The sequence below is a fragment of the Nycticebus coucang genome, chromosome 12, assembly GCF_027406575.1.
Source record: "Nycticebus coucang isolate mNycCou1 chromosome 12, mNycCou1.pri, whole genome shotgun sequence".
NCBI classification, from domain to species: Eukaryota; Metazoa; Chordata; class Mammalia; order Primates; family Lorisidae; genus Nycticebus; species Nycticebus coucang.
In genome coordinates this window covers 11,631,022-11,642,301 of record NC_069791.1, presented here as the reverse complement: position 1 = coordinate 11,642,301, position 11,280 = coordinate 11,631,022, and the positions used below count along the sequence as shown (strand labels likewise).

General features: G+C 41.4%; 1 pseudogene; it reads right to left on the bottom strand.

Annotated features, from left to right (window-relative positions):
* Positions 1-8,610: 8,610 nt before the first annotated feature.
* LOC128561318 (UDP-N-acetylhexosamine pyrophosphorylase-like) lies at positions 8,611-10,059 on the bottom strand (annotated as a pseudogene).
* Positions 10,060-11,280: the final 1,221 nt, after the last annotated feature.

Here is an 11,280-nt window from a genome sequence, read left to right as displayed (position 1 = left end):
TGTCTTATTGGGATTTAGTCGTGCTGGGGTTCTGAAACTGTCTGCTATCTGAATTTCAGAATCTCTAGGCATGTCTGGAAAATTCTCTTTCATAATTTCATGGAGAAGGGCCTCTGTGCCTTGCGAGGCCACTTCGTCACTTTCAGGGAATCCAATGAGGCAGGTATTAGCCTTCTTGGAATTATCCCAGAGCTCTCTGAGAGAATGATCCATTTTTGCTCTCCATTTCTCTTCCTCTTTGAGAGTTTGGGAGCGTTCAAAGGCTTTGTCTTCAATGCCAGAAATCCTTTCTTCTGCTTGCTCCACTCTGTTACTGAGGGATTCTACTGTATTTTTCAGATCTTTGAGGGCTGCAAATTCTTGCTTCAGTGTGTCAAAATCTTTGGTGGTTTTGTCTTTAAATTCATCAAATTCTTGAGACAACTTTTGAATTTCTCCTCGAATTTCTAATTCCGACTTTTGAATTGCTGTTCGAATTTCTAATTCCAAATTTTCCTCCATTTTATTAATCTTGTTTGCAATGCAAATTCTGAATTTGATTTCTGACATCTCGGCCAGCTGTTTATGAATGGGATTTTCAGTTACATGTGCCATATCTTTCCTTGGGGGAGGGGGAGTTGATCTATTCTGGTTATTTATGTTACCAGAGTTTTTCCACTGATTCCGCCCATGATTTTTTTTACACCATTTGATTTTCCCCCTGGAGCTTTGTTGAGGACCCATACAGTGCTGTGGCCTGAGAAACTGGGGACCTGTTTGGTGTGGTGGGGCTAAGTGGTTCTGTCTTGTTTTTAGCTGATCTCTGTTCGACCCTGTAAAAAAGTTACTCTGGGTTGAAGTTTCAGCTGTGGAGAAATACCAGCAATTAAGTCACCCCACCCCCCACAGGCAACAATTGGAAAAGGAAAATCAAACCTTCCTACAACCACACACCCAGGGCACCACCTGACTAGTCCTCGGGCAATTGGCTCAGTTCAAAAGGGTCCAAATCAATAATCTTAGTCAGCACCTGTCTCAGGTGGGAGAGTTTAAAAGGTCTCTGGCCACTGGATTGCAGGGATCTGTTGACAACTCAGATATGACTTGCTCCGGTGCTCCGTGAAGTCAGGAGGATGCATCCTGCAAATAGATTAGTCTGGGAAGGTTGATGCCTCCTTCCCCACCTTGCACCTCTGTCAAACCCAGTCACTGATAGCCCCGCAGGGCTGTTACCCAGTTGCCTCTAGTGAACAGATACTCCAGGGGTTTGCACCTGCCTCAATCATAAGGAAATCTATATCTGCTCAGCCAGGCTGCTGTGCTCTGCCTCTATCCAGCAGGGGGAGGTCAGGCCTGACAACCTCGGGTGCTTGATGGAGGCTGGGGGGTGGGGTGTTCACTCAGTTCCAGCCCCACCCCTGATTGATGTTACTGACAGAGCAGAACAACTTTGTGGGAATTTCTTTCTGTCCCTGCTAAATTCCCCTGCAGAAGAGAAGCTATTTTGAGTTCCCAGAGCCTGCACCTCAGGTCCTGTCTTTGGTCCTGCAGGTTTGTATTTGGTTACCTGTCTAGCCTCCTATCTTCCTTTGTCTATAGCCTGACAATCCCTTGAGGGCCAGGTGTGTCTTAGGCTCATTAAAGTGGTCCTCTGGGTCAGCCCTGCCCTGGGAACTTTCCAGCTCTGCATGTGCATTTCTAGTCCCCGTGCTCCACGCAGGCCGGTACCGCCTCAGGCAAACCCTTTACTCACAGGGCCTGCATTTCCGTCCCAGATCTGTGGTGGTTGTCACCTGAGTAGATGCCTGGCCTCCTCTGGTTGCTCAGGAAGACAGGGGGTGTGGCTTCAGAATATCCGGGAGTGAGCCCTATTGTTGCCAAAAGACGGCTGCTGCTCTGTGCCTCAGGTCACTGCTGCTCTGGTGTGGTTCCCTCTCACCTGACTGTTCTCTCCTCACTTCCATGCCCCAGAGTCAGCACTAACCAGCTGCAGTTTAGGCCCTGTCCACACCCCTTGATAAATCACCCAAGAATCTGGACTCCTGGGGGACAGGCCTCTAGACCTCAGAGTGAGAGTGGAGGGGAGTGCTGGGAGCTCAGAGTTGCAGGTAGAGAATATATACAGTTTTATACAGTTTTATGCCTGGCAGGAGAACGCCGTGACACCCTAGTAGGGGAGGTAGGTCCAGTTTTTAGAGGGTCTCTCCCGTAGCGTGTAGTGGGAGGACCTTTGAACTCTGCTTGTTTGTTTGTGGGGCACTCCAAGCCATTCTCATGGGGAAGGGGACTCTCGTCTGCTTGGTGATGGATTTTGTACCTTTTGTTAGTATCCTTGGGGTTACAGCTCACCTCAGTGGGGTTGATGTGCATTCTTCAACCTTCTCTTTTGGTGCAGCTGTAATCCACCAGGTTACTTGCTAAATTTCTGTCCTTTAACTCTCCTTCTGGACAGGAGCCTCTGTGGAAAGCTGGCTTCAATCAGCCTCTTGTCTCTGCCCGCCCACTGGAATATTTTAAATATACTTCTGTTTCTTAGATGTGTTGGCCTTCCTAGAATGGTGAAATATGAGGCTTTATGAAGAAGCTGTTAAGCTAGGAAGACCAGAAAAACCAGAATCCTATGACAACTCAATCACTCCTTTAGTCCTTCTAGATCCCAATGGGCTGTGTGCATGTAAGAGAAGAAAAGCAAACGCAAAAGAAGTGAAAACTCAAAATCAAAGCAATTTTTTGTATTATTAACTAAGGCTTTGGTGGCAAACTCTAGGGCAGAACTCTAATGAAATAGGCAGGATTAATGTAGAGCTCACTGTTCATAGTTCATTCATTCAAGAAATTTTTGCTGATTGCTGACTAAGTGTCAAGCATTGCTTTAAATGATGGAGATGTAGGGGTTATCATAAACAACAGTCAGATGAGGAAAGAGGTTGATTTTATTCAGGCTATTGCAATAAGAAGAGCACCCCAAATCTGAAGATCTGAGTGTCTTGGCAGGGTGGCTTTGCTGTAGGTGGGAAGGGTAAACAAATTGTAGATGGGGTGACTTACAGTCCAAACTGTTTTAAAGGCAGGGTGAGGAAGTCTAATCATTAACCTGAAATGTGGCTAGTAGTATTTGGGTACAAACGGTTCTAATCTTAACTAATCAATTAGGATGAAAGAATGGGGAAATTGGAGGTTCTACGTCTGGCCCCTCACAGGAGAGGTATGCTTACCCCAGGTGTTTTTTCTGCTGGCTGCCAAGGCTCCAGTGAGCCACCCTGGTTGGCAGCACTTTGTACATATTGTCACACATTGTTGCTGGGAGAATTAAACACTCTCCACTCAACTCCACTCAGAGAGTGTCTGGTTTCTCATAAACTCTGCCAAATGCTCCTTTTCTTTGCTGATTTTAATCTGTATACTTTTACTGTCATAAACTGGTTTGAGCAAAAATGGACAGGTTTCTGTTTGGCTTTGGTAGAATGAACAAAACAAACCAGCACCCTCAAGAGAGATTACATTCTAATGGGGGAAGATATAAAAAACAAATCCCAAGTAAATATATAAATATGGTTAAGGGCTTAAAGGAAGGCAGAATCAGATGGAATGTGACATTTTTCTTTACGTGATGTGATTAGGGACAAAGTCTCTGATAACACCACATTTAACGGGGGATGTCATTAAATGAGGGAGTGAGTGAGCCCTGTGTATGTCTGGGGAAGAATGACCCAGGCAGAAGAGGCAGCCATTAGAAAATGCCCGGGACTGAACATACCTCTCCTGTGACAGGCTCAGCGGCCACTGGTTTGAGCAGGAGGGAGGGAGAAAAGGAGGAAGAGAGGTGGATGATCTCAGAGGGGTGGCTGGGGCCAGAGCACTGGGGCCTGTGAGGAGTGGGAGGCCCGCAGGGGTTTATTACAGTAGGTTGTCTGTAACCCAGAGAACTGCAGTGGGGACTCTGATGCCACAAAACCACATCCAAGATAACCAGCAGAAATTGAATCAGTGTCATTTACCATTAGAGGCCTATTTATGTCCCAATTTTCCATGTACTAAGTAGTGGACACAATCAGTGTCTTGGAATCTGACCAATCATAATCTCCTAGCACATTCCTCTTTTTGGGGAGCAAAAATGAAGAGGAGGTGGGCTGGGGACAGTTCACTTATTTTTTTTCTCTTGTTATTGCATTGAGTTTAATAAACTCATGGTCAGCTTCTTGGAGGATTAATAGTTAACATTTATTGAACACTCACTACGTACCAGACACTGTCCTGAACTATTTACATGTATGAATTACTTGATCCTCAAACTTACACTTTGAATTAGACACCATTAGTAACTTTATCTGTTAGATGATGAAAATGGGATCATGAGAAGTTAAATGACGTGCCCAAGATCTTCCGTGGACAAGCTGGGATTCAAACTCTGGCAGGCTGGCTTAGAGCCTGCCCTTTTCACCATTATTCTGATGGTGAAGTAGCTGATGCTGTGGAAAACATGGCTGTGTCTCCACTTAAGACCAGACAATTGACCACACATCCTCCTTACTGTTGTCAGACAAGCTTACTCAATGTGCCAAAGTAGGACGTCAGTTTATTCTAACACAACGCGTGGGCAATTTCCCTCCGCAGCTTGTTTCTGTTTCCTGATTTTGCGTTTGGATAGTCTCACTTTTGTCGCCGCACAGTTTTATAATGACCACCAGATGGCAGTACAACCCAATTTAATACAATGCCAGCATTCACAAAATGCCCTCTAGTGAACGATTTGGCTTTCTTTCTATTTTCATATGACTAGACACAAAAACAATGTTGGTAAATTAAATATTCTGTCCCTTGATCCCACAGAGAAATTAGCTGTTAAGAATATATTTGTTTCTCTTTTTCTCAATTATGAGTCATTCCTGGGGGCGTGAGTAGGACCTGGGTGGCTTCCCCTGCAGTAGCCGCATCAGCGTACGGGCTACGTTTTTACTTTTAGCATCTACATCAAAAGCTTATTTAGGTGAGGTGATTAATATGATAATCAGCTTGATTTAATTTTTCTACAATGTGTACATATATAAAAACATCACATTTACTTCATAAATATAGACATCTATTATTTGTCAGTTAAAAAAAAGCTTATTGGCGAAATGCATCCAGATATTGGGGGAATAAAATGTTTGTTCTTTCCAAGAATTACATCCATTATTGTGTTATCTCGATCTCCAGGGATTTATGGAGGCCGCCTTCTTCCTCCCCAGGGTCCAGAGATGCAATTTACAATTCGGGCTTTTCTCCTTCCCTCTGCTTCCAGGAATCCTGGCATCTGGGTGTGATGTGTGGGCACTACTGTGGTCTCACGTGGCCTGCACCCTAACTGGCCTGTCATGCTCATTCTGTTTCTTCTTTCCTGAAGAACCTCAAGGATATTGTAGGTATTGTGTGGTTATGCCGTAGCCTCCTAGAAGAAGGTTTTTTTTTTTTTTTTGTAGAGACAGAGTCTCACTTTATGGCCCTGGGTAGAGTGCCGTGGCCTCACACAGCTCACAGCAACCTCCAACTCATGGGCTTAAGTGATTCTCCTGCCTCAGCCTCCCAAGTAGCTGAGAAAGTTTTTTTTTTAATGCCAGTTTTTTTTTAAATCCTAAAAGGATTCTGCCTTGGTCAAGCCATTTCTCTTCTGAGCAAGGGATCATAGAAAAATGGATCCACAAACGAGGCGAGGCACACAAAGCAGCAAGGTTTTTGGTACGTAGTTCACAAACTCCTACACATTTACCACCCATTTCTTTCTTACTTTCTTACCTTCCATGAGGTCTGGCTTTCTCATGTAGATGCTTATAATCTGTGGCCTCTCAGGGGAGGCCGTTCCTGGCTCCACATTCCATATTCAAACCAAGGGTCTTTATTTATGCCAGCCTTCGCTTTTTTCATTTTCAGATTCTCCGGGCACACATTGAAGCCCTCAGGACTCGCTGACGGCCCTCACATCACCACTATGTCCTTTCAGAGCTTTTTGACCACCTTACATTGGGAGGGTCCAAATCACGTCCTCCTTATCCTTTATCGTACATGTTTACGACCTGCCACTTAGCAGCTACTTACTAATCAGTTATTGGATTAAATTGAAATGATTTTTTTTTTTTTTTTTGCAGTTTTTGGCCGGGGCTGGGTTTGAACCCGCCACCTGTAGCATATGGGGCGGCGTCCTACCTCTTTGAACCACAGGTGTTAGACTAGTAATCTCAAAACTGGGGTGGCACATTGTGGGCATATACTTTTACAGATATCTTAAAGGGAATAAATCGCAAGATGCTTAATTTTCACATCTTCTTTCCTAAAACATGCTTGTTCGTGAACCAGCCTGTGACCAAGGAATCATGATGATGTGCCTTTCTCATCTCCCTTCCCAGATTATCCTTCCTACTTCAAAAAGAAGAGCAGTTTTCTCATCCATGCAGAATACTGTCAATGCCTACCCTGATGCGTGAAAACCTCCAGGGCATCAAACAGAGGAACATTTGAAGTAGGGAGCCAGTGTTGAGGAAAGTGAGTAACTCTAAACACTGAATGACCAATTATTTTGCAAATCAAGTGACTTCTAACTTTTCGTAAGCTCATAGCTTCTTAATTTTTTGATAATAGATGAGTATGTGATGTTTTGAAACACATAACTTAAAAGGAGCTCCAAGAATTGAATGACATTGTTAAAGTAAAAGTTTATCCATTGCTATCAACTAATTTATTTGAAATGATTTTGTCAGTGCTTATGAACAAAAATAGGAAGTAGAAATAGTATTGGTGCTGAACCGTGTATAATTAAGAAGGATTTGTTCTTGGATTTATGAGCTAATATTCATTCTTGTGGAGTCATGCCCCTCAAAAACAGGACTCTATGTTTGATATTTCTCAATTGATATGTTTGATAGTTGTCAAGATTTATAAGTTACATGTACTATTTTGATCCATAGGGAATAAATAAAATTATAATAATGATTAAATTCACGAGTAAATTATTAGTACTCAGAAATTTGTGGCTCCAGGAAAATTTAAATAATGTACATATTTTTGTCAAAAAAGAATATAAGGTAATCAATAAAATGCTTTCAAGCACAATTATATATTAAGATAAATTTCTATAGGAGAGTGAAATACAAATACAGGTTTAAGGAGAAAAAGGAATTTTGTGAAATTTTCAACTTTAAAAATACCTTGTCTTTTAAAAATGTTTGATGGTGGGTGTCAAATTGCTATGGCATTTAGATTCCATTGGATATATTTAAAAGAGTGAAATAGCAGTCTTATTTAAAATGTCAGTATTAAAATGTGCTGGAAGTTAATTCACTTGCAACTATTTAAACTTAAATAATTTCTTTAAAAGTCTTAAATGTCAACTTAAAAGTGTGTTAGAGGATATACAGTTTTTCCAAATCCTTTGAGGGTGCTTGTGAGTAAAATGGTTAGGGACTACAGGGTATTGCCTTTGACCCCAGGTCTGAAAGGCCTCCTTTTAACATTGCCCAAGATTGAATCTTTGAAGTTACTACTTGAATGGGACGAAAAGTTTATATTTGCATATATTAGAGGAGAAAGAGCCAAAGTGAGGATTCCCCATTGTTGCTACCCACTAAAAAACATGTCGAGGCCTGACCACAGCAGTATTCTTTCTCCTGGAGAAAAAGTGAGGTATCAGTTGTTTGTAGAAACACTGAAGGTCCCAGGTAAAAAAAGACTCATTAATCAGGCAGGATATTTCAAGGGCTACGGGTATTCTCTTCAAGCCCCATTAAGGTCCAGACCAGGCATCCTCAAACTTTTTAAACAGGGGGCCAATTCACTGTCCCTCAGACTGTTGGAGGGCCGGACTATAGTTTAAAAGAAAACACTATGAACAAATTCCTATGCACACTGCACATATCTTATTTTGAAGTAAAAAAACAAAACGGGAACAAATGCAATCACACCGCCTCATGTGGCCCGCGGGCTGCAGTTTGAGGACCCTTGGTCCAGACCTTTCTCTGGGAAGTGCAGGGTTTGGACAACTCAGGTCTGCTGTACTGTGTTGTTTTCTCCTGAAGCAGGAACTTCATTTCATCCCTATAGGCAGTGATCTCACCTGACCTCAGTTGCTTTTTTGGAGGCAAAGAAGGAAAGCCAGGCCAGATTTTAAAAAGGGCAAGGAAAATCTTGTGAGTTAACCTGTCTCGGGGGTTGTTTTTGTAGTTATTAAGTAAAAGGAAGCTGTGTGCCCAGCTGCTTTGCCAGCCTGCATGATTCAGAGAAATCTGGGGTTTAAGGTTCTTTGTATCATTTGGTCAACTATCGCTACATTCCCTCTCAGGTCCCAGTCTTTCTCTTTCCAAGCCTATGTCAGCTTAAGAGACTTCTTTAGGTTTGTTTTGAGTCTTTTTGTCCAGTCTGCTACTCTGACAATTAAATCCTGTGCCTAGTTTTCAGCAATATCTGAGCTGATAATAGGTGATAAGGGTCTCCCATGGAGGTGTTCTTGTTTTCACAGCATGTGTTAAATTTACTTTGTTAACCTGAGTCTGTTGTTTTTGTTTGAGGATATTCTTAAAGCCATTTATAAAAGCCAGTTCATTTCACAATTTTTATAATAACCATTTTCCTACAACATCTACATACTATATCTTCCCCCAGAGTCAAGCACATAAGTTTATTTTACTGCCCAATTATTTTCTTAAAAATGTTTAATGTTTGTAAAACAAAACAAACTTTTAGTACCATAGAAATGTTTTAACACGTACAATGACATTATTACTATATACAACTTGAAAAACAAATGCTTCCAGCTCCAAGTAAAATGATGTTGAACAGCCTGGCCGTCATCATTAAGCTGTAGGAAATTTTCTGGATGGCCAATGTTTTTCTTGGCTTGGGGGTAAAAAATATACAATTGAAAAATATAAATAAGACCTTCAGTGAGTTGAGAATCATAAAAATGTTCTCTATAGTTCAGTCATCTGAATCTTGGGAAGTTTGTAGTTGTTATAAGAATTCAACAAGTAAAATGAAACCCTGTGGCTATTCAAACTTCAGTCTTCTAGTAGAGGTCCTGTAGGTTCACAGTTGGTCTATCAAAAATAAAAGCCATTTCCATCGTGGTAGAACTTGGTATGTGCTTCATATACCATTTTTCTTTTTCTTTCTTTCTTTCTTTTTTTTTGCAGTTTTTGGCCAGGGCTAAGTTTGAACCCGCCACCTCCAGTATATGGGGCCAGCGCCCTACCCCTTTGAGCCACAGGTGTCGCCCCATATGCCATTTTTCACCAGCTCATGGACTCCATTCTCATCAATGATTAAAGATGCAAGGAATTCTTTATCTGCCATGTAACTTTCTAGTCCTTCTCCTGCATAGGAGATGAGAGGAGAGATTTCACACTGGATTGGTACATCACTGGCATTCTTCAAGTTGTAATTGACATCAGCTGTGATGGTCTCTGACTTCCCATCTGTAGCACTGCGGGGAATTGCTGGAAGGTGAGAGTCATTTTCATCTATGAAGTGTTCCCCCTCACCGAGGACCCAGTAATGATGAAGGGACATCAATGCATGACTTGCAGTAGTAGGGATGTCCTTCCTATTCTGACTGTCTGCATTCTTCAGTGGGGAAAACTCATCGTCCTGCAATACTTCATACACCACAAACTTCTTGACAACATCTCTCAGAAATGGGATGGTGAAGAAGTGGTTGGCGATGTTCCCCGCATTGAATAGCAGCCGTCCATCCGAGTTTCGTTTTTGTGCTGTTGCCAGAGAAATTTCACTATATTCTACCACCTGGTGAACTCCATCCACTCGGCAAACCACTCCAACTGGTTCCGTAGGATTTGTTTTCTCTACCATCTTTGCTCCACAGTCTGCTCCATTCTGAATGCAAAAGCCAATGAACCGTGGGTCTGCCACTTTTAATGCTCTAGATGCCTCTTTGCTCCATAACCTCCAGGATGTTCTGGGTTGCAAGAGCCTGATAAAGACCACCATTCCCATCTGGGGAGCCATAGAAACTTTGTTCTTCTCTCCCCAAATAATTTTCCCATCAAAACTCATAGCAGGCAGCATTCCTTGCTGAAAAAAGATTACATTTTCTTTTTTTGTTTTTTTTTTAGTTACTTTATTTTTTTATATTATTATATATCTTTAACATATAATCTTTAATCCAGTGAGAGTCTATCTTAGTTAATGGTGAAAGGTGTGGGTCCAGTTTCAGTCTTCTACAGGTTGCCAGCCAGTTCACCCAACACCATTTGTTAAATAGGGAATCTTTTCCCCACTGAATGTTTTTAATTGGCTTGTCAAAGATTAAATAATGGTAAGTAGCTGGGTTCATCTCTTGGTTCTCTATTCTGTTCCAGACATCTACTTCTCTGTTTTTGTGCCAATACCATGCTGTTTTGATCACTATCGATTTGTAGTATAGTCTGAGGTCTGGTAGTGTGATTCCTCCTGCTTTGTTTTTATTTCTGAGTAATGTCTTGGCTATTCGAGGTTTTTTCTGATTCCATATAAAAGGAAGTATTGTTTTTTCAAGATCTTTAAAGTATGACAGTGGAACTTTAATAGGGATTGCATTGAAATTATATATTGCTTTGGGTAGTATGGACATTTTAACAATGTTGATTCTTCCCAGCCATGAGCATGGTATGTTTTTCCATTTGTTAATATTTTCAGCTATTTCTTTTCTTAGAGTTTCATAGTTCTCTTTATAGAGATCTTTCACGTCCTTTGTTAGATAAATTCCCAAATATTTCATCTTCTTTGGCACTACTGTGAATGGGATAGAGTCCTTAACTGTTTTTTCAACTTGACTATTGTTGGTATATATAAAGGCTACTGATTTATGAATGTTGATTTTGTAACCCGAGACGCTGCTGTATTCCTTGATCACTTCTAAGAGTTTTGTAGTAGAGTCCCTAGTGTTTTCCAGACATACAATCATATCATCTGCAAAGAGCGAAAGTTTGATCTCTTCTGACCCTATATGGATACCCTTGATCGCCTTTTCTTCCCTAATTGCGGTGGCTAAAACTTCCATTACAATGTTAAAAAGCAATGGAGACAATGGGCAGCCTTGTCTGGTTCCTGATCTGAGTGGAAATGATTCCAATTTAACTCCATTCAATATGATATTGGCTGTGGGTTTGCTGTAGATGGTCTCTATCAGTTTAAGAAATGTCCCTTCTATACTGATTTTCTTAAGTGTTCTGATCATGAAGGGATGCTGGATATTATCAAAAGCTTTTTCTGCATCGATTGAGAGAATCATATGGTCTTTGTTTTTTAATTAGTTTATGTGCTGGATTAATTTATAGA